Consider the following 20,126-nt stretch of genomic DNA (forward strand, 5'->3'; position numbering starts at 1 on the left):
CCCTGAAACCAATGTTTTTTTCTGTGAATATCGAAGGTTTTGTAAATGCTAATTCCTGAATATACTGTCCCCGAAACATGTGATTTGTTCACGGAATTTCTAAGGTTTTTTAAATGCTTATTTCTAACTATGCCTACATAGGTAGGATATGTACAGAAGAGGAAGAAAGGTGGCGACAGAAGCAAAAGAAGTGCAGAAAGAGGCAAGAGAGGTGCAGAAAGAAGCAAGAAAAGTGCAGAAAGAGGCAACAGAAGTCCAGAAAGAGGAAGAAAAGTGCAGAAAGAAGCAACAGAGTTGCAACAAGAAGCTTACTTTGACTGTACCTTTCCACAGACTCATACAAAGTAGCCTAATCACTAATCCTTCTCCCAAGATGTATTAAACCTCACTTTTCTCTTGAAAGTTCACTTTCATCGACTCCTCAGAATGTTAAGTCTACCAAATGTGATACAGAAATCCTAACCATATCATTGATGTAAGTCTCACCAGGTTTGTGAAGGTGTGTATGTGTGTGTCTGTGCTCTTACCTAGTGACATGGGGGCCGATTCACAGAACTAATCTGAGACAAAATCCTAAACTTACTACTTTTAGCATTCACAGAAGACATTTAGTAGTAGTAAAGTTAGGACTACTAACTTTACTACTACTAACTTGAAACAAAATCTTAAACTTACTACTTTTGGTATCCACAGAAGGCATTTAGTAGTAGTAAAGTTAGTAGTAGCTATGGAGAGCAGCCTTCAGGCTAAGTCTTGAAGGAATAAAAAAGTAGCTTGTTTTACCAGTCTATAATCTCTTGAATGATCAAATGAAAGGACAACCACACCAGGTATATATTTAAAATATATGTATTTAGGTTAACACACACCCCTCTAGTCTCTTTATGAGACTGGAGTTCAAAGTACTTAAGTTACAAGTGATTAAGCATCAGTAAAAGCACAAATACACGTTTGGGCCCTAGGGGCGTACCAAACCATATACCAAAAAAGTGGTATAAGAACCACGACTGGAACAGGCACTAGGCCTATTGCCTCTAGAATCGCTGAGACCCCAAGGAACCACCCAAGGTAGTGACAAAGGGGACCCACGGGAGCTGTATACAGTGTGAAAACACAACCGGGAGTTCCTAATATCTTCTATGGGCAATGTCGCGGTTGGAAATTTAAAGATTAGGGACACTTGTATTCGAGTCTGGACCAAACCCTTTTGGACTTAAGAAGTTCTAGGACTAGCACCCACGAGAGCACTGGAGTACTCGAGTTACCTCACCCAGGGAAGCCGGGTGCATAGGTATCTTTTGGTGTCGGTCGCGGCATCGATTTCAATAGAAGCCTGCAAAGAACTGCTGCTGCCGTGAAGAGGAGAAGTGTCCGAAGAGATCCAAGCCTGTAACTAGGATGTAAGGAACCTGAAAGCAGAGGGTAGAGAGTCTGGGTCACTAGCCAGTGACCGAGGGCAGGATGGACCAATGCCCACAGATGTCGGGTGCTTCAGGTGAGTTGGTGGGTGTCTTGACTCTTCAGCCACGAGGTCCAGGGGGTGTCGACGAAGTCCACGAACTGGATTCAAGCTGTTCCATAAAGTCTGTTGAGTGCTGCGGTGTCGGCGACCAGAAAGGACCCAACAAGCCTTGGCAACTGCAAGTCACTGCAATTCAGAGAAAAGACTGCGGTGCAGACCAGCAAGGTCTGTGGGACTCACGCAGCAAGGGTTAGTCAGGAAATGTCTGGAGCAACCAGGAACGCCCAATCAGAAAAGGAGTTGCCTTCGTGGGGACCTGCTAGCCAATGGGCTAGTGATCGCAAAGGAGCCTCAAGCAGTCGCACTTGGAGCTGGCCCACGGGTTACTCGTGGAGTAGAGGCCAACAATCTTCAGTGCAGGAGGCGCTCAAGGCTGGGGATACTCGGAGCCCAAAGCACAACTTTGAGGAGGTCCAGGAAGATAGTGTTGCTGCAAAAGTTCATGGTGTCCAGGGGTCATGGTTCCACGTCACCCACGATAGCCACGGGCCTCAACTTTGCTGTGGACTCAGGGAAATTTCTGGGAAGTTTGGAAATCTACCTCTGGGGATGCAGACTTCAGCGTCCGGAGGGAGCTTCAGAATTGCAGACCGGTCAGTTGCTTCTTTGATGCCTGCCAAGCAGGGGAGTCACTCCATGACCCCAAGGGAGATTTCTTCAGTCTTCTAGTCAGGATAGAACGTCGAAGGTCCAGGATGTATGTTCTAGAGTTTCATCGAGGGTAATCTAAAGTCCTAGGGACTGGATTCCTATACTTATACTAAGTTTAGGGGATGGACTAACTCTAAGGCCCCACCTATGGGTGGGCCAGGAAAGAGGGGTGGTTACACCCATTTCCTTTGTCCAGTTTCGCGCCAGAGCAGGGGCAGGTAGCCCCTGCAACCGGTTTGAACTAGAGTATGCACAGGGACACCCGGTGTGCCCCCAGTGCAGGACTTCAAAGCACCAGAGAGTGCTCCCGCCCAGCCCCAATACACATCAGCCTGACTGGGGAGGTGGGAACACCTCCCCTCAACAGGAAACCTATTGTCCAGGCCTCCCCTGCCGGAGTTTTGGTCAGCAGCAGGAGGCCAGACCCGTGTCTGTGGCAGAGGCATCCATTTTGTGATGCCAGGGCTCAGGAAAGTCCTACCGGGTTTAGCCAGTGTGAACATGTCTCTCCCTCTAGAAGGGTGGAATGCTACCCTCACCGCCAGGACTGGCGGGGGGTAGTATTCCAAAGTGTTTGACACCAAACACGACATGTTTTGGTGTAGCCATCCCAAAGTTAGCATTTACCGCGAGGTTATAATGAACTTAAGAGTATATGGTATGGCTGTATCACAGAACAGCCATAAGGAAGTATTCCCGAAAGCTGCAGAGGGGCTCAGCTCATGCTTGGGCACCCTCTCACATAAAACCAAGCAGGCTGCCTTCAGGATTGTCAAGGCCTGCGATAGGAGTGGCTTATAGGTTAATATGTGTCTGTTTAGGGTGGTGATATAGGTTGCCTATACCACAGTAAGGGGTGCAAGCACACCCTTACCCAGGCTGCAGTAGCAGACCTGTGGTGCCATTTTGGAGTGCTTCCCAGGGGTGGCATAATATATGCTGCAGCCCCTGGTAGGCCTCTGAGGTACCATTGCCCTAGGTACATAGTATACCATATAATAGGGGTTTATAAGGCACTCCAGAATCCAAATAGATATGTACCTAATGTACATGGAAACCATTTTACAGAGAAAGCAGATAGACTGGAGCCTTGAATAGCAGGATGGGATCCTTATTCAACTAAGTCATGAACCAGCAAAACACCAGGAAAAAAGTGGGGGCAACCATATAGTCAGATTCCACCTTCCTACAGAGGGGTGTAGAAAGAGGCAAGGGGGTGCAGAAAGATGCAAGTGAGATGTAGAAAGAGGCAAGAGAAATGCACAAAGAGGCAAGACAGGTGTAGAAACAGGCAAAAGAAGTGCAGAAAGAGGCATGAGAAGTGCTGAAAGAAGCAACAGAGGTGCAGAAAGAAGCAAGAGAAGTGATGAAAGAGACAAGAGAGCTGCCGAAAGAAACAAGAAATGTGCAGAAAAAAGCAAGAGAAGTGCAGAAAGAGGGTAGTGAAGTACAGAAAGAAGCACGAGAAATAAAGAGGCAAGAGAAGTGCAGAAAGAAGCAACAAAAGTGCAGAAAGAGGCAAGAGAGGTGCAGAAACAGGTAAGAGAGATACAGAAAGAGGGAACAGGTGTGCCGAAAGAGGCAAGAAGGTACAGAAAGCGTGAAGAGGGGTGCAGAAAGAGGCAGGAGGAGTGCAGAATGAGGCAAGAGGGGTACGGAAAGAAGCAATGGGTGAAGAAAGATGCAAAAGAGGTGCAAAAAGAGTCAAGAGAGGTACAGAGACAGGCAAGAGATATGCTGAAAGAAGCAACAGGGGTGCAGAAAGAAGCATGAAAAGTGATGAAAGAGACAAGAGAGTCACAGAAAGAAACAAGAGAGGTGCAGAAAAAAGGAAGACACGTGCAGAAAGAGGCAAGACAGGTGCAGAAAGAGGCAAGAGAGGAGCAGAAACAGGCAAGAGGGGTACAGAAAGGCAAGAGAAGTGCAGAAAGAAGCAACAGAGGTGCGGAAGGAGGAAATAGAACTGCTGAAAGAGGCAAGAGAGTTGCAGAAAGAGGCAGGAGAGGTGCAGAAAGAGGGAACAGGGGTACAGAAAGAGTCAAGAGCGGTGCAGAAAGAGGGAAGAGGGCTGCAGAAAGAGGCAAGAGGGGTGCAGAAAGAAGCAAGAAAGGTGCAGAAAGAAGCAAGAGAAGTGCAGAAAGAAGCAAAAGAGGTGCAAAAAGTGGGACGGGTACAGAAAGAGGTAAGGGAAATGCAGAAAGAAGCAGCAGAAATATAGTAAGAGGCAAGAGAAGTGCAGAAAAGAGCAACAGAGGTGCAGAAAGAGCCAAGGAGAAGTGCAGAAAGAGGCAAGAGAGGTGCAGAAACAGGCAAGAGAGGTGCAGAAAGAGGTAAGAGGGGTGCATAAAGAGGCAAGAGAGGTGCGGAAAGAGGGAAGAAGGGTGTAGAAAGAGGCAAGGGGGTGCAGAAAGATACAAGTGAGATGCAGAAAGAGGCAGCAGAAATGCACAATGAGGCGAGACAGGTGTAGAAACAGGCAAAAGAAGTGCAGAAAGAGGCAAGAGAAGTGCTGAAAGAAGCAACAGAGGTGCAGAAAGAAGCAAGAGAAGTGATGACAGAGACAAGAGAGTTGCCAAAAGATACAAGAAAAGTACAGAAATAAGGAAGAGAAGTGCAGAAAGAGGGTAGTGAGGTACAGAAAGAAGCAGGAGAAATAAAGAAAGAGGCAAGAGAAGTGCATAAAGAGGCAAGAGAGGTGCAGAAACAGGTAAGAAAGATACATAACGAGGGAACAGGGATGCTGAAAGAGGCAAGAGAGGTGCAAAAAGAGGGAAGAGGGGTGCAGAATGAGGCATGAGGGGTATAGAAAGAGGCAATGGGTGAAGAAAGATGCAAAAGAGGTGCAAAAAGAGTCAAGAGAGGTACAGAGACAGGCAAGAGATATGCTGAAAGAAGCAACAGGGGTGCAGAAAGAAGCATGAAAAGTGCAGAAAGAGACAAGAGAGTCACAGAAAGAAACAAGAGAGGTGCAGAAAAAAGGAAGACACATGCAGAAAGAGGCAAGACAGGTGCAGAAAGAGGCAAGAGAGGTGCAGAAACAGGCAAGAGAGGTGCAGAAAGAGGTAAGAGGGGTGCATAAAGAGGCAAGAGAGGTGCGGAAAGAGGGAAGAAGGGTGTAGAAAGAGGCAAGGGGGTGCAGAAAGATACAAGTGAGATGCAGAAAGAGGCAGCAGAAATGCACAATGAGGCAAGACAGGTGTAGAAACAGGCAAAAGAAGTGCAGAAAGAGGCAAGAGAAGTGCTGAAAGAAGCAACAGAGGTGCAGAAAGAAGCAAGAGAAGTGATGACAGAGACAAGAGAGTTGCCAAAAGATGCAAGAAATGTGCAGAAAAAAGCAAGAGAAGTGCAGAAAGAGGGTAGTGAGGTACAGAAAGAAGCACGAGAAATAAAGAAAGAGGCAATAGACGTGCATAAAGAGGCAAGAGAGGTGCAGAAACAGGTAAGAAAGATACATAAAGAGGGAACAGGTGTGCTGAAAGAGGCAAGAGAGGTGCAAAAAGAGGGAAGAGGGGTGCAGAATGAGGCAAGAGGGGTATAGAAAGAGGCAATGGGTGAAGAAAGATGCAAAAGAGGTATATAAAGAGAGGTGCAGAAACAGGTAAGAGAGATACAGAAAGAGGGAACAGGTGTGCTGAAAGAGGCAAGAGAGGTGCAGAATGAGGCAAGAGGGGTACAGAAAGAGGCAAGAGATATGCTGAAACAAGCAACAGGGGTGCTGAAAGAAGCATGAAAAGTGATGAAAGAGACAAGAGAGTCACAGAAAGAAACAAGAGAGGTGCAGAAAAAAGGAAGACGTGCAGAAAGAGGCAAGACAGGTGCTGAAAGAGGCAAGAGAGGTATAGAAAGGGCATGTGAGGTGTAGAACAGGAAAGAGGGGTACAGAAAAGTAAGAGATGTGCAGAAAGAAGCAACAGAGGTGCGGGAGGAGGAAAGAGAACTGCAGAAAGAGGCAAGAGAGTTGCAGAAAGAGGCAGGAGAGGTGCAGAAAGAGGGAACAGGGGTGCAGAAAGAGGCAAGAACAGTGCAGAAAGAGGGAAGAGGGCTGCAGAAAGAAGGAAGAGGGGTACAGAAAAAAGCAATAGAGGTGCAGAATGAAGCAAGAGAAGTACAGAAAAAAGCAACAGAGGTGCAAAAGGAGGCAGGGGTACAGAAAGATGTAAGAGAAATGCAGAAAGACGCAACAGAAATATAGTAAGAGGCAAGAGAAGTGCAGAAAGGGGTAATAGAGGTGCAGAAAGAACCAGGAGAAGTGCAGAAAGAGGCAAGAGAGGTGCAGAAACAGGCAAGAGAGGTGCAGAAAGTCGGGACAGGGGTGCATAAAGAGGCACGAGAGGTGCGGAAAGAGGGACGAGGGGTGTAGAAAGAGGCAAGGGGGTGCAGAAAGATGCAAGTGAGATAAAGAAAGAGGCAACAGAAATACACAAAGAGGCAGGAGAGGTGCAGAAAGAGGGAACAGGGGTGCAGAAAGAGGCAAGAGCGGTGCAGAAAGAGGGAAGAGGGCTGCAGAAAGAGGCAAGAGGGGTGCAGAAAGAAGCAAGAAAGGTGCAGAAACAGGTGAGAGAGATACAGAAAGAGGGAACAGGTGTGCCGAAAGAGGCTAGAGAGGTGCAAAAAGAGGGAAGAGGGGTGCAGAACGAGGCAAGAAGGGTATAGAAAGAGGCAATGGGTGAAGAAAGATGCACAAGAGGTACATAAAGAGGCAAGAGATGTGCAGAAACAGGAAAGAGAGATACAGAAAGAGGGAACAGGTGTGCTGGAAGAGGCAACAGAGGTGCAGAAAGAGGGAAGAGGGGTGCAGAAAGAGGCAGGAGGGATGCAGAATGAGGCAAGAGGGGTACAGAAAGAGGCAAGGGGTGAAGAAAGATGCAAAAGAGATTCAAAAAGAGGCAAGAGAGGTAAAGAAACAGGCAAGAGATATGCTAAAATAAGCAACAGGGGTGCTGAAAGAAGCATGAAAAGTGATGAAAGAGACAAGAGAGTCACAGAAAGAAACAAGAGAGGTGCAGAAAACAGGAAGACACATGCAGAAAGAGGCAAGACAGGTGCAGAAAGAGGCAAGAGAGGTGCAGAAACAGGCAAGAGGGGTACAGAAAGGCAACAGAAGTACAGAAAGAAGCAACAGAGGTGCGGAAGGAGGAAATAGAACTGCTGAAAGAGGCAAGAGAGTTGCAGAAAGAGGCAGGAGAGGTGCAGAAAGAGGGAACAGGGGTGCAGAAAGAGGCAAGAGCGGTGCAGAAAGAGGGAAGAGGGCTGCAGAAAGAGGCAAGAGGGGTGCAGAAAGAAGCAAGAAAGGTGCAGAAAGAAGCAAGAGAAGTGCAGAAAGAAGCAAAAGAGGTGCAAAAAGAGGTACAGGTACAGAAAGAGGTAAGAGAAATGCAGAAAGAAGCAACAGAAATATAGTACGAGGCAAGAAAAGTGCAGAAAAGAGTAACAGAGGTGCAGAAAGAGCCAAGGAGAAGTGCAGAAAGAGGCAAGAGAGGTGCATAAACAGGCAAGAGAGGTGCAGAAAGAGGTAACAGGGGTGCATACAGAGGCAAGAGAGGTGAGGAAAGAGGGAAGAAGGGTGTAGAAAGAGGCAAGGGGGTGCAGAAAGAAACAAGTGAGATGCAGAAAAAGGCAACAGAAATGCACAATGAGGCAAGACAGGTGTAGAAACAGGCAAAAGAAGTGCAGAAAGAGGCAAGAGAAGTGCGGAAAGAAGCAACAGATGTGCAGAAAGAAGCAAGAGAAGTGATGACAGAGACGAGAGAGTTGCCGAAAGATACAAGAAATGTGCAGAAAAAGGCAAGAGAAGTGCAGAAAGAGGGTATTGAGGTACAGAAAGAAGCACGAGAAATAAAGAAAGAGGCAAGAGAAGTGCAGAAAGAAGCAACCAAGGTGGTTGAAAGAGGCAAGAGAGAAGTGCATAAAGAGGCAAGAGAGGTGCAGAAACAGGTGAGAGAGATACAGAAAGAGGGAACAGGTGTGCCGAAAGAGGCTAGAGAGGTGCAAAAAGAGGGAAGAGGGTTGCAGAACGAGGCAAGAGGAGTATAGAAAGAGGCAAGGGGTGAAGAAAGATGCAAAAGAGGTACATAAAGAGGCAAGAGATATGCAGAAACAGGAAAGAGAGATACAGAAAGAGGGAACAGGTGTGCCCAAAGAGGCAAGAGAGGTGCAGAAAGAGAGAAGAGAGGTGCAGAAAGAGGCAGGAGGGGTGCAGAATGAGGCAAGAGGGGCACAGAAAGAGGCAAGGGGTGAATAAAGATGCAAAAGAGGTACAAAAAGAGGCAATAGAGGTACAGAAACTGACAAGAGATATGCTGAAAGAAGCAACAGGGGTGCAGAAAAAAGCATGAAAAGTGATGAAAGAGACAAGAGAGTCGTAGAAAGAAACAAGAGAGGTGCAGAAAAAAGGAAGAAACATGCAGAAAGAGGCAAGACAGGTGCAGAAAGAGGCAAGAGAGGTGCAGAAAGAGGCAAGTGAGGTGCAGAAACCGGCAAGAGGGGTACAGAAAGGCAAGAGAAGTACAGAAAGAAGCAATAGAAGTGCAGAGGGGCACAGAAAGAGGCAAGGGGTGAAGAAAGATGCAAAAGAGATTCAAAAAGAGGCAAGAGAGGTAAAGAAACAGGCAAGAGATATGCTAAAAGAAGCAACAGGGGTGCTGAAAGAAGCATGAAAAGTGATGAAAGAGACAAGAGAGTCACAGAAAGAAACAAGAGAGGTGCAGAAAAAAGGAAGACGTGCAGAAAGAGGCAAGACAGGTGCTGAAAGAGGCAAGAGAGGTGTAGAAAGGGCATGTGAGGTGTAGAAATAGGAAAGAGGGGTACAGAAAGGTAAGAGAAGTGCAGAAAGAAGCAACAGAGGTGCGGAAGGATGAAAGAGAACTGTGGAAAGAGGCAAGAGAGTTGCAGAAAGAGGCAGGAGAGGTGCAGAAAGAGGGAACAGGGGTGCAGAAAGAGGCAAGAACGGTGCAGAAAGAGGGAAGAGGGCTGCAGAAAGAAGAAAGAGGGGTACAGAAAAAAGCAAGAGAGGTGCAGAATGAAGCAAGAGAAGTACAGAAAAAAGCAACAGAGGTGCAAAAAGAGGCAGTGGTACAGAAAGAGGTAAGAGAAATATAGAAAGAAGCAACAGGAAAAATAGTAAGAGGCAAGAGAAGTACAGAAAGGGGCAATAGAGGTATAGAAAGAACCAGGAGAAGTGCAGAAAGAGGTAAGAGAGGTGCAGAAACAGGCAAGAGAGGTGCAGAAAGTGGGAAGAGGGGTGTAGAAAGAGGCAAGGGGGAACAGAAAGATGCAAGTGAGATAAAGAAAGAGGCAACAGAAATTCGCAAAGAGGCAAGACAGGTGTAGAAACAGGCAAAAGATGTCCAGAAAGAAGCAAGAGAAGTGATGACAGAGACAAGAGAGTTGCCGAAAGAAACAAGAAATGTTCAGAAAAAAGTAAGAGATGTGCAGGAAGAGGGTAGTGAGGCACAGAAAGAAGCACAAGAAATAAAGAAAGAGGCAAGCCAAGTGCAGAAAGGAGCAACCAAGGTGCAGAAAGAGGCAAGAGAGAAGTGCATAAAGAGGCAAAAGAGAGGTGCAGAAAGAGGAAAGAGAGGTGCAGAAAGAGGCAAGCGAGGTGCAGAATGTGGCAAGATGGGTACAGAAAGAGGCAAGGGGTGACGAAAGATGCAAAAGAGGTACAAAAAGAGGCAATAGAGGTACAGAAACAGGCAAGAGATATGCTGAAAGAAGCATCAGGGGTGCAGAAAGAAGCATGAAAAGTGATGAAAGAGACAAGAGAGTCGCAGAAAGAAACAAGATAGGTGCAGAAAAAAGGAAGACACATGCAGAAAGAGGCAAGACAGGTGCAGAAAGAGGCAAGGGAGGAGCAGAAAGAGGCAAGTGAGGTGCAGAAACCGGCAAGAGGGATACAGAAAGGCAAGAGAAGTGCAGAAACAAGCAATAGAAGTGCAGAAGGAAGCAACAGAGGTGCAAAAAGAGGCAGGGGTACAGAAAGAGGTAAGAGAAATGCAGAAAGAAGCAACAGAAATATAGGAAGAGGCAAGAGAAGTGCAGAAAGAAACAAGAGAAATGCAGAACGAGGCAAGAGAAGTGCAGAAAGAGGGAACAGGGGTGCATAAAGAGACAAGAGAGGTGCAGAAAGAAGCAAGAGGGGTGCAGAAAGAGGCAAGAGGGGTGCAGAAAGAAAAAGTGAGATGCAGAAAGAGGCAACAGCAATGCACAAAGAGTCAAGACAGGTATGGAAACAGGCAAGAGAAGAGCAGAAATAGGCAAGAGAAGTGCTGAAAGAAACAACAGAGGTGCAGAAAGAAGCAAGAAAAGTGATGAAAGAGACAAGAGAGTAGCAGAAAGAAACAAGAGATGTGGAGAAAAAAGCAATAGAAGTGCAGAAAGAGGGAAGTGAGGTACAGAAAGAGGCAAGAGAGGTGCAGAAGGAGGCAAGAGAGGTTCAGAAAGAGGCAACAGAGGTACAGAAAGATACAAGTGAGGTACAGAAACAGGCAAGAGGGGTGCAGAAACAGGCAAGAGAAGTGCAGAGCTACAGAAGGAGGCAAGAGAACTGCAGAAACAGGCAAGAGAGTTGCAGAAACAGGCAAGAGTGATGCAGAAAGAGGGAACAGGGGTACAGAAAGAGGCAAGAGAGATACAGGAAGTGGGGTGCAGAAAGAGGCAAGAGGGATGCAGATAGAAGCAAGAGAGGTACAGAAAGAAACAAGAGAAGTGCAAAAAGAAGAAACAGAGATGCAGAAAGAGGGGTGCAGAAAGAGGCAAGAGAAGTGCAGAAAGAGGGAAGAGTGGTGCAGAAAGAGAGAAGAGGGGTGCATAAGGAAGCACGAGAGGTACAGAAAGAAGCAAGAGGAGTGCAGGAAGAGGCAACAGAGATGCTGAAAGATGCAAAAGGGGTGCAGAAAGAAGCAAGAGAGGAGTAGAAAGAAGCAAAGAAAGTGCAGAAAGAAGCAAGCAAGGTGAAGAAACAGGTAAGAGAGATACAGAAAGAGGGAACAGGTGTGCCGAAAGAGGCAAGAGAGGTGCAGAAAGAGGAGAAGCGGGGTGAAGAAAGAGTCAGGAGGGGTGCAGAACGAAGCAAGAGGGGTACAGAAAGAGGCAATGGGTGAAGAAAGATGCAAAAGAGGTACAAAAAGAGGCAAGAGAGGTACAGAAATAGGCAAGAGATATGCTGAAAGTAGCAACAGGGGTGCAGAAAGAAGCATGAAAAGTGATGAAAGAGACAAGAGAGATGCAGAAAGAAACAAGAGAGGTGCAGAAAAAAGGAAGACACATGCAGAAAGAGGCAAGACAGGTGAAGAAAGAGGCAAGAGATGTGCAGAAAGAAGCAAGTGAGGTGCAGAAACAGGCAAGAGGGGTACAGAAAGGCAAGAGAAGTGCAGAAAGTAGCAACAGAGGTGCTGAAGGAGGAAAGAGGACTGCAGAAAGAGGTAAGAGAGTTGCAGAAAGAGTCCGGAGAGGTGCAGAGAGAGGGAACAGGGGTGCAGAAAGAGGCAAGAGCAGTGCAGAAAGAGTGAAGAGGGCTGCAGAAAGAGGCAAGAGGGATGCAGAAAGAAGCAAGAGAGGTGCAGAAAGAAGCAAGAGAAGTGCAGAAACAAGCAACAGAGGTGCAAAAAGAGGCAGGGGGTACAGAAAGAGGTAAGAGAAATGCAGAAAGAAGCAACAGAAATATAGTAAGAGGCAAGAGAAGAGCGGAAAGGAGTAACAGATGTGCAGAAAGAGCCAGGAGAAGTGCAGAAAGAGGCAAGTGAGGTGCAGAAACAGGCAAGAGAGGTGCAGAAAGAGGGAACAGGGGTGTATAAAGAGGCAAGAGAGGTGCGGAAAGAGGGTTGTAGAAAGAGGCAAGGGGGTGCAGAAAGAAGCAAGTGAGATGCAGAAAGAGGAAACAGAAATGCACAATGAGGCAGGACAGGTGAAGAAACAGGCTAAAGAAGTGCAGAAAGAGGCAAGAGAGGTGCTGAAAGAAGCAACAGAGGTGCAGAAAGAAGCCTAGCGAAGAGATGAAAGAGACAAGAGAGTTGCCGAAAGAAACAAGAAATATGCAGAAAAAAGCAAGGGAAGTGTAGAAAGAGGGTAGTGAGGTACAGAAAGAAGCATGAGAAATAAAGAAAGGCAAGAGAATTGCAGATTGAAGCAACCAAGGTGCACAAAGAGGCAAGAGAGAAGTGCATAAAGAGGCAAGAGAGGTGCAGAAACAGGTAAGAGAGGTACAGAAAGAGGGAACGGTTGTGCTGAAAGAGGCAAGAAGGTACAGAAAGCGTGAAGAGGGGTGCAGAAAGAGGCAGGAGGAGTGCAGAATGAGGCAAGAGGGGTACGGAAAGAGGCAATGGGTGAAGAAAGATGCAAAAGAGGTGCAAAAAGAGTCAAGAGAGGCACAGAGACAGGCAAGAGATATGCTGAAAGAAGCAACAGGGGTGCAGAAAGAAGCATGAAAAGTGATGAAAGAGACAAGAGAGTCACAGAAAGAAACACGAGAGGTGCAGAAAAAAGGAAGACACGTGCAGAAAGAGGCAAGAGAGGTGCAGAAAGAGGCAAGTGAGGTGCAGCAACAGGCAAGAGGGGTACAGAAAGGCAAGAGAAGTACAGAAAGAAGCAACAGAGGTGTGGAAGGAGGAAATAGAACTGCTTAAAGAGGCAAGAGAGTTGCAGAAAGAGGCAGGAGAGGTGCAGAAGGAGGGAACAGGGGTGCAGAAAGAGGCGAGAGCAGTGCAGAAAGAGGGAAGAGGGCTGCAGAAAGAGGCAAGAGGGGTGCAGAAAGAAGCAAGAAACGTGCAGAAATAAGCAAGAGAAGTGCAGAAAGAAGCAAAAGAGGTGCAAAAAGTGGGACAGGTACAGAAAGAGGTAAGGGAAATGCAGAAAGAAGCAGCAGAAATATAGTAAGAGGCAAGAGAAGTGTAGAAAAGAGCAAAAGAGGTGCAGAAAGAGCCAAGGAGAAGTGCAGAAAGAGGCAAGAGAGGTGCAGAAACAGACAAGAGAGGTGCAGAAAGAGATAAGAGGGGTGCATAAAGAGGCAAGAGAGGTGCGGGAAGAGGGAAGAAGGGTGTAGAAAGAGGCAAGGGGGTACAGAAAGATACAAGTGAGATGCAGAAAGAGGCAGCAGAAATGCACAATGAGGCAAGACAGGTGTAGAAACAGGCAAAAGAAGTGCAGAAAGAGGCAAGGGAAATGCTGAAAGAAGCAACAGGGGTGCAGAAAGAAGCAAGAGAAGTGATGACAGAGACAAGAGAGTTGCCAAAAGATACAAGAAATGTGCAGAAAAAAGCAAGAGAAGTGCAGAAAGAGGGTAGTGAGGTACAGAAAGAAGCACGAGAAATAAAGAAAGAGGCAAGAGAAGTGCAGAAAGATGCAAGAGAGGTGCAGAAACAGGTAAGAAAGATACATAAAGAAGGAACAGGTGTGCTGAAAGAGGCAAGAGAGGTGCAAAAAGAGGGAAGAGGGGTGCAGAATGAGGCAAGAGGGGTATAGAAAGAGGCAATGGGTGAAGAAAGATGCAAAAGAGGTATATAAAGAGAGGTGCAGAAACAGGTAAGAGAGATACAGAAAGAGGGAACAGGTGTGCTGAAAGAGGCAAGAGAGGTTCAGAAAGAGGGAAGAGGGGTGCAGAAAGAGGCAAGAGATATGCTGAAAGAAGCAACAGGGGTGCTGAAAGAAGCATGAAAAGTGATGAAAGAGACAAGAGAGTCACAGAAAGAAACAAGAGAGGTGCAGAAAAAAGGAAGAAGTGCAGAAAGAGGCAAGACAGGTGCTGAAAGATGCAAGAGAGGTATAGAAAGGGCATGTGAGGTGTAGAAACAGGAAAGAGGGGTACAGAAAGGTAAGAGAAGTGCCGAAAGAAGCAACAGAGATGCGGGAGGAGGAAAGAGAACTGCAGAAAGAGGCAAGAGAGTTGCAGAAAGAGGCAGGAGAGGTGCAGAAAGAGGGAACAGGGGTGCAGAAAGAGGCTAGAACAGTGCAGAAAGAGGGGAGAGGGCTGCAGAAAGAAGGAAGAGGGGTACAGAAAAAAGCAATAGAGGTGCAGAATGAAGCAAGAGAAGTACAGAAAAAAGCAACAGAGGTGCAAAAGGAGGCAGGGGTACAGAAAGAGGTAAGAGAAATGCAGAAAGAAGCAACAGAAATATAGTAAGAGGAAAGAGAAGTGCAGAAAGGGGTAATAGAGGTGCAGAAAGAACCAGGAGAAGTGCAGAAAGAGGCAAGAGAGGTACAGAAACAGGCAAGAGAGGTGCAGAAAGTGGGAACAGGGGTGCATAAAGAGGCAAGAGAGGTGCGGAAAGAGGGACGAGGGGTGTAGAAAGAGGCAAGGGGGTGCAGAAAGATGCAAGTGAGATAAAGAAAGAGGCAACAGAAATACACAAAGAGGCAAGACAGGTGTAGAAACAGGCAAATGAAGTGCAGAAAGAGGCAAGAGAAGTGCTGAAAGATGCAACAGAGGTCCAGAAAGAAGCAAGAGAAGTGATGACAGAGACAAGAGAGTTGCTGAAAGAAACAAGAAATGTTCAGAAAAAAGCAAGAAACATGCAGAAAGAGGGTAGTGAGGCACAGGAAGAAGCACGAGAAATAAAGAAAGCGGCAAGCGAAGTGCAGAAAGGAGCAACCAAGGTGCAGAAAGAGGCAAGAGAAAAGTGCATAAAAAGGCTAGAGAGAGGTGCAGAAACAGGTAAGAGAGATACAGAAAGAGGGAACAGGTGTGCCCAAAGAGGCAAGAGAGGTGCAGAAAGAGGGAAGAGAGGTGCAGAAAGAGGCAGGAGGGGTGCAGAATGAGGCAAGTTGGGTACAGAAAGAGGCAAGGGGTGAAGAAAGATGCAAAAGAGGTACAAAAAGAGGCAATAGAGGTACAGAAACTGACAAGAGATATGCTGAAAGAAGCAACAGGGGTGCAGAAAAAAGCATGAAAAGTGATGAAAGAGACAAGAGAGTCGTAGAAAGAAACAAGAGAGGTGCAGAAAAAAGGAAGAAACATGCAGAAAGAGGCAAGACAGGTGCAGAAAGAGGCAAGTGAGGTGCAGAAACCGGCAAGAGGGGTACAGAAAGGCAAGAGAAGTGCAGAAAGAAGCAATAGAAGTGCAGAAAGATGCAACAGGGGTGCAAAAAGAGGCAGGGGTGTAGAAAGAGGTAAGAGAAATGCAGAAAGAAGCAACAGAAATGTAGTAAGAGGCAAGAGAAGTGCAGAAAGAAACAAGAGAAATGCAGAACGAGGCAAGAGAAGTGCAGAAAGAAGCAAGAGGGGTGCAGAAAGAGGCAAAAGGGGTGAAGAAAGAAAAAATGAGATGCAGAAAGAGGCAACAGCAATGCACAAAGAGGCAAGACAGGTATAGAAACAGGCAAGAGAAGAGCAGAAATAGGCAAGAGAAGTGCTGAAAGAAGCAACAGAGGTGCAGAAAGAAGCAAGAAAAGTGATGAAAGAGACAAGAGAGTAGCAGAAAGAAACAAGAGAGGTGCAGAAAAAGGAAGACATGTGCAGAAAGAGGCAAGACAGGTGCAGAAAGAGGCAAGAGAGGTGCAGAAACAGGCAAGAGGGGTACAGAAAGGCAACAGAAGTGCAGAAAGAAGCAACAGAGGTGCGGAAGGAGGAAATAGAACTGCTGAAAGAGGCAAGAGAGTTGCAGAAAGAGGCAGGAGAGGTGCAGAAAGAGGGAATAGGGTAGCAGAAAGAGGCAAGAGCGGTGCAGAAAGAGGGAAGAGGGCTGCAGAAAGAGGCAAGAGGGGTGCAGAAAGAAGCAAGAAAGGTGCAGAAAGAAGCAAGAGAAGTGCAGAAAGAAGCAAAAGAGGTGCAAAAAGAGGTACAGGTACAGAAAGAGGTAAGAGAAATGCAGAAAGAAGCAACAGAAATATAGTACGAGGCAAGAAAAGTGCAGAAAAGAGTAACAGAGGTGCAGAAAGAGCCAAGGAGAAGTGCAGAAAGAGGCAAGAGAGGTGCATAAACAGGCAAGAGAGGAGCAGAAAGAGGTAACAGGGGTGCATAAAGAGGCAAGAGAGGTGAGGAAAGAGGGAAGAAGGGTGTAGAAAGAGGCAAGGGGGTGCAGAAAGATACAAGTGAGATGCAGAAAAAGGCAACAGAAATGCACAATGAGGCAAGACAGGTGTAGAAACAGGCAAAAGAAGTGCAGAAAGAGGCAAGAGAAGTGCTGAAATAAGCAACAGATGTGCAGAAAGAAGCAAGAGAAGTGATGACAGAGACGAGAGAGTTGCCGAAAGATACAAGAAATGTTCAGAAAAAGGCAAGAGAAGTGCATAAAGAGGGTATTGAGGTACAGAAAGAGGCACGAGAAGTAAAGAAAGGGGCAAGAGAAGTACAGAAAGAAGCAACCCAGGTGGTTGAAAGAGGCAAGATAGAAGTGCATAAAGAGGCAAGAGAGGTGCAGAAACAGGTGAGAGAGATACAGAAAGAGGGAACAAGTGTGCCGAAAGAGGCTAGAGAGGTGCAAAAAGAGGGAAGAGGGGTGCAGAACGAGGCAAGAGGGGTATAGAAAGAAGCAATGGGTGAAGAAAGATGCAAAAGAGGTACATAAAGAGGCAAGAGATGTGCAGAAACAGGTAAGAGAGATGCAGAAAGAGGGAACAGGTGTGCTGGTGGAGGCAAGAGAGGTGAAGAAAGAGGGAAGAGGGGTGCAGAAAGAGGCAGGAGGGGTGCAGAATGAGGCAAGAGGGGTACAGAAAGAGGCAAGGGGTGAACAAAGATGCAAAAGAGATTCAAAAAGAGGCAAGAGAGGTAAAGAAACAGGCAAGAGATATGCTAAATGAAGCAACAGGGGTGCTGAAAGAAGCATGAAAAGTGATGAAAGAGACAAGAGAGTCACAGAAAGAAACAAGAGAGGTGCAGAAAAGGGCATGTGAAGTGTAGAAACAGGAAAGAGGGGTACAGAAAGGTAAGAGAAGTGCAGAAAGAAGCAACAGAGGTCCGGAAGGGTGAAAGAGAACTTTAGAAAGAGGCAAGAGAGTTGCAGAAACAGGCAGGAGAGGTGCAGAAAGAGGGAACAGGGGTGCAGAAAGAGGCAAGAACGGTGCAGAAAGAGGGAAGAGGGCTGCAGAAAGAAGAAAGAGGGGTACAGAAAAAAGCAAGAGAGGTGCAGAATGAGGCAAAAGAAAAGTACAGACAAAAGGAACAGAGGTGCAAAAAGAGGCAGGGGTACAGAAAGAGGTAAGAGAAATATAGAAAGAAGCAACAGGAAAAATAGTAAGAGGCAAGAGAAGTACAGAAAGGGGTAATAGAGGTGCAGAAAGAACCAGGAGAAGTGCAGAAAGAGGTAAGAGAGGTGCAGAAACAGGCAAGAGAGGGGCAGAAAGTGGGAAGAGGGGTGTAGAAAGAGGCAAGGGGGTACAGAAAGATGCAAGTGAGATAAAGAAAGAGGCAACAGAAATGCACAAAGAGGCAAGACAGGTGTAGAAACAGGCAAAAGAAGTCCAGAAAGAAGCAAGAGATGTGATGACAGAGAGTTGCCGAAAGAAACAAGAAATGTTCAGAAAAAAGCAAGAGACATGCAGGAAGAGGGTAGTGAGGCACAGAAAGAAGCACAAGAAATAAAGAAAGAGGCAAGCGAAGTGCAGAAAGGAGCAACCAAGGTGCAGAAAGAGGCAAGAGAGAAGTGCATAAAGAGGCAAGAGAGAGGTGCAGAAACAGGTAAGAGAGATGCAGAAAGAGGGAACAGGTGTGCCGAAAGAGGCAAGAGAGGTGCAGAAAGAGGAAAGAGAGGTGCAGAAAGAGGCAGGAGAGGTGCAGAATGTGGCAAGATGGGTACAGAAAGAGGCAAGGGGTGAAGAAAGATGCAAAAGAGGTACAAACAGAGGCAATAGAGGTACAGAAACAGGCAAGAGATATGCAGAAAGAAGCAACAGGGGTGCATAAAGAAGCATGAAAAGTGATGAAAGAGACAAGAGAGTCGCAGAAAGAAACAAGATAGGTGCAGAAAAAAGGAAGACGTGCAGAAAGAGGCAAGACAGGTGCTGAAAGAGGCAAGAGAGGTGCAGAAAGAGGCAAGTGAGGTGCAGAAACCGGCAAGAGGGATACAGAAAGGCAAGAGAAGTGCAGAAACAAGCAATAGAAGTGCAGAAGGAAGCAACAGAGGTGCAAAAAGAGGCAGGGGTACAGAAAGAGGTAAGAGAAATGCAGAAAGAAGCAACAGAAATATAGTAAGAGGCAAGAGAAGTGCAGAAAGAAACAAGAGAAATGCAGAACCAGGCAAGAGAAGTGCAGAAAGAAGGAACAGGGGTGCATAAAGAGACAAGAGAGGTGCAGAAAGAAGCAAGAGGGGTGCAGAAAGAGGCAAGAGGGGTGCAGAAAGAAAAAGTGAGATGCAGAAAGAGGCAACAGCAATGCACAAAGAGTCAAGACAGGTATGGAAACAGGCAAGAGAAGAGCAGAAATAGGCAAGAGAAGTGCTGAAAGAAACAACAGAGGTGCAGAAAGAAGCAAGAAAAGTGATGAAAGAGACAAGAGAGTAGCAGAAAGAAACAAGAGATGAGGAGAAAAAAGCAATAGAAGTGCAGAAAGCGGGAAGTGAGGTACAGAAAGAGGCAAGAGAGGTGCAGAAGGAGGCAAGAGAGGTTCAGAAAGAGGCAACAGAGGTACAGAAAGATGCAAGTGAGGTACAGAAACAGGCAAGAGGGGTGCAGAAACAGGCAAGAGAAGTGCAGAGCTGCAGAAGGAGGCAAGAGAACTGCAGAAACAGGCAAGAGAGTTGCAGAAACAGGCAAGAGTGGTACAGAAAGAGGGAACAGTGGTACAGAAAGAGGCAAGAGAGATACAGGAAGTGGGGTGCAGAAAGAGGCAAGAGGGATGCAGATAGAAGCAAGAGAGGTACAGAAAGAAACAAGAGAAGTGCAAAAAGAAGCAACGGAAATTCAGAAAAAGGATAAGGAAGTGCAGGAAAAGGCAAGAGAAGTGCAGAAAGAGGGAAGAGTGGTGCAGAAAGAGAGAAGAGGGGTGCATAAGGAAGCACGAGAGGTACAGAAAGAAGTAAGAGGAGTGCAGGAAGAGGCAACAGAGATGCTGAAAGATGCAAAAGGGGTGCAGAAAGAAGCAAGAGAGGAGTAGAAAGAAGCAAAGGAAGTGTAGAAAGAAGCAAGCAAGGTGAAGAAACAGGTAAGAGAGATACAAAAAGAGGGAACAGGTGTGCCGAAAGAGGCAAGAGAGGTGCAGAAAGAGGGGAAGCGGGGTGCAGAAAGAGTCAGGAGGGGTGCAGAACGAGGCAAGAGGGGTACAGAAAGAGGCAATGGGTGAAGAAAGATGCAAAAGATGTACAAAAAGAGGCAAGAGAGGTACAGAAATAGGCAAGAGATATGCTGAAAGTAGCAACAGTGGTGCAGAAAGAAGCATGAAAAGTCATGAAAGAGACAAGAGAGTTGCAGAAAGAAACAAGAGAGGTGCAGAAAAAAGGAAGACACGTGCAGAAAGAGGCAAGACAGGTGAAGAAAGAGGCAAGAGAGGTGCAGAAAGAAGCAAGTGAGGTGCATAAACCGGCAAGAGGGGTACAGAAAGGCAAGAGAAGTGCAGAAAGTAGCAACAGAGGTGCCGAAGAAGGAAAGAGGACTGCAGAAAGAGGTAAGAGAGTTGCAGAAAGAGTCAGGAGAGTTGCAGAGAGAGGGAGCAGGGGTGCAGAAAGAGGCAAGAGCAGTGCAGAAAGAGTGAAGAGGGCTGCAGAAAGAGGCAAGAGGGATGCAGAAAGAAGCAACAGAGGTGCAGAAAGAAGCAAGAGAAGTGCAGAAAGAAGAAACAGGGCTGCAAAAAGAGGCAGGGGGTACAGAAAGAGGAAAGAGAAATGCAGAAAGAAGCAACAGAAATATAGTAAGAGGCAAGAGAAGTGCAGAAAGGAGTAACAGAGGTGCAGAAAGAACCAGGAGAAGTACAGAAAGAGGCAAGTGAGGTGCAGAAACAGGCAAGAGAGGTGCAGAAAGAGGGAACAGGGGTGCATAAAGAGGCAAGAGAGGTGCGGAAAGAGGGGTGTAGAAAGAGGCAAGGGGGTGCAGA

The sequence above is a fragment of the Triturus cristatus genome, chromosome 3_2 (assembly GCF_964204655.1).
Source record: "Triturus cristatus chromosome 3_2, aTriCri1.1, whole genome shotgun sequence".
NCBI classification, from domain to species: domain Eukaryota; kingdom Metazoa; phylum Chordata; class Amphibia; order Caudata; family Salamandridae; genus Triturus; species Triturus cristatus.